The sequence below is a fragment of the Octopus bimaculoides genome, chromosome 7 (genome assembly GCF_001194135.2).
Source record: "Octopus bimaculoides isolate UCB-OBI-ISO-001 chromosome 7, ASM119413v2, whole genome shotgun sequence".
Classification (NCBI taxonomy): Eukaryota; Metazoa; Mollusca; class Cephalopoda; order Octopoda; family Octopodidae; genus Octopus; species Octopus bimaculoides.
In genome coordinates this window covers 51,722,931-51,726,116 of record NC_068987.1, presented here as the reverse complement: position 1 = coordinate 51,726,116, position 3,186 = coordinate 51,722,931, and positions in this window count along the sequence as shown.

Below are 3,186 nucleotides of genomic sequence, written 5' to 3'. Positions count from 1 at the left end.
TATATATATATATATATATACATATATATATATATATATAAATATATATAAAGGGCATTAACTGTGTATTAATGCCTCACGCTATCGAGGGACTAAATAAGTCAAAAACTATCAAAAATAAGCACCATATTTACCGAAAGCGAGGGAATGCAGCTTTTCAAAATTTATAAATTTTGAAATTACATCGTAAGCTTATGCGGTTGACCACGATTTCACACGTCTTGCTGTCAGAAGTCATGGTTCTAACCAACTAGGACCCTGTTCTGGAGGGCATTTTTGTGTATGGTAAGTTAACTTACCAATTATTTTTGTTGGTAGTTAATTTATAATATATATATATATGTGTGTGTGTATATATCAGTAATTATTACGATATAGAATATGGAAACTTGTTCATCCTCAAGATTTATTTCCTCTTATTTTACAATTTTATACAGCATATTTTAAGGTTGTTACGTGTTATATGTAGGAAAGGTGAAAAGAAGGATAGAGGAACATATTCTGAATTCAAGGCGTTCATGGCCCTCCATAACCATCCTAGCATATATCCTATCCACTTTATAATACTAAACAACACCCCCAATGAATATATGAATAACTAAAACATTACATTACAAGCACTGTACTTGAATATAAGGTTATCTGATACTCCACTACTACCATACACAAAAATGCCCTCCAGAACAGGGACCTAGTTGGTTAGAACCCTGACATCTGACATCAAGGCGTGTGAAATCGAGGTCAACCGCATAAGCGTACAAATAGATCAGATTTCAGTTTCGCAGCAATCTCCCACTACCTCCCCATGAACCCTAACTAACAAACAACTAGCTGTATTCATATATTGTTTCACTTCTATACTAGGCGTAGGAAAAACACTGAAGAAGCTGCACAGAAAATGATGCCGGGTTGCATGTGAAAGTGCACATACTTTGTGCGGTGGAAACACATGTAAGTCGCAATAATCATTAAAAAAATATGCTGTATAAAATGAGGAGGAACAAGTCTCCATATTCTATATCATTATAATTTTTGATAATATACACTCTAGATTCTATTAACATCTAGGGAAGCGAATATGAAATTACCCATCGGAAGAATTTATAGAGAGTGAGAATTAGTATTAGTCACAGACGTTGAATACTTATTGATACGGTTAGCCGTAACCTGGAACATAACTGAGATCCACACGGTATCCGCCACAAAGTATCATTCCAATTGCATATACGTTACCATATTTCATGTCGTTGCCCTCGGAAATACCTGATTTGCTTTAATGGAGCAAAATATTATTGTAACATAAAATGTATGTCTTTAATAGATAAATTGTGCGTTCTATTGTTCGAAGTTTGATGTATACTGAAAGACACATTATTGTATCGTTTGAGATTGGCATTGTAATAGTACAATTCTTGGGCAATTTCTTTTTATTTAAATGTCGTGTGATAAAGTACTGTCACATTTATTGACGCACTTTATATTGATGAAATTTATGATGTTCATTTCAAATTTTGGGAAAAGTCTATTGAGTTCAGAAGGCATAAGTCGATTACATTAACCCCAGCTTCAGATGGTACATATTTTATCGACCGAGAATGGATGAAAGGCACAGTCGACCTTGGCGGAACACAAAATTAGTAACATTAGTAACGGTCATTAGCCTGTCGGACTCAGCATTGCTCTAGTAAGTTTTCAGTTACGGAAATATAGTCGATGATAAAAATTTCCCATTATTTTGAAAACATCCAAACGGAATTTAGATTTTTTTTTTTTGCTTTTTTGTTTTTTTCATATCTTAACATCTACTCTTCTTGAAAATATTATTGAGAGTGAATTTCAATTATCAGATAGCATCTACCTTTGAGCCGCTTCAGTGAGTCAAGTTTGTTTTACAAACGCAAGTCATTTCCTTAAAATTGAACAAATGAGAATATTTTTCTATTTAACCTTCCTCGTAATATCGGATTTCTGTAAGAAAGAATTGGAAGCAGTATTTGTTTGATAACAGCAAATATCACTGTTCCGAAAATAAATAAAGACGGTGAGTGCTATGTAGCCATTAATCCCTGTTAAGAGGTTTTTGCTGTATCTAAGCAATTAAAACTCTTGCAATAATATGAATGTCAAATCTCACTGCCTTGTTTATCGATACATAATGTGCTTAATTCAAAGTATCAAAAAGCCTTTCAAAATTTAGCACTCCTGGGCAAGATGTAAGTTAAGTGTAAGCAATGTGTTAAACTGTTTATATTCAAATCAAATTCGCTACAGTTATACCTTCCGCTCAGGAAACTCCTTCCGTGAGATGCTGAGCTTTTGGAAGGACTTTTTTCCCCTTTTTTTATATAGCGTGGATTCCATTCCATATATCCCATGACGTTTGATATGGATATGTTCGCATTTTGAAATTCATCACAATTAAATTGGAAGTTGTTCCTCAATAACCCCGTCATATTACACTATGCAGATAAAGGAAACTCATTAGCTTAGGCTCGCGCTTTTTTTCCTGTTGTACATAAACTGGATATCTTCTAACGTTTCCCAAGAGAATTAATTAAAAAGCTGACATTTTCCTACAAATAACTAGAGTTACATCAATGAAGTCCTCTATATATGATATTTGCAACGATCTCTACTTGATCGTCCAAGTTACCCAAAGTTGCCAAATCGCTTCCTGAAATCATAAGCTTTCCATCGGAAAAGAAATAGATGCAATGCTTCAAATAAGTCTCGTCGTACTTCCTGAAGTAAAGACAGTGTGGTCATTACTGGAATACATTCGATATGTAAGCACGGGGATTTAGATCTCATCTCTGGCTTTATATATGGCATACGTTACACGAACTAATAAGAGATCTTGTACGAATTATTTCGACAGGATATCAAGTACAGTAAATACCAAGCTACATTATACGTGAGATAGAATCAGGATGGATATGGTTTAATGTTTTTGGTTATAGATTTACATGAACAGCGTTGTCTTAGTTTACATATTAACCTACATCGTTAAAACCATATTGAAAGTGAAACGAACCTCTAAAACACACAATTATACCTTCTTCCAATGTGCAAATTGTCTGTAATATACAGTTGTCATGAAAATGTCAGTCGAAAACTAACACATAAATATTTTTCTTTAACAATGTTTTGTGACTCATTTTATTGTTTTATGTATATATGTTGATA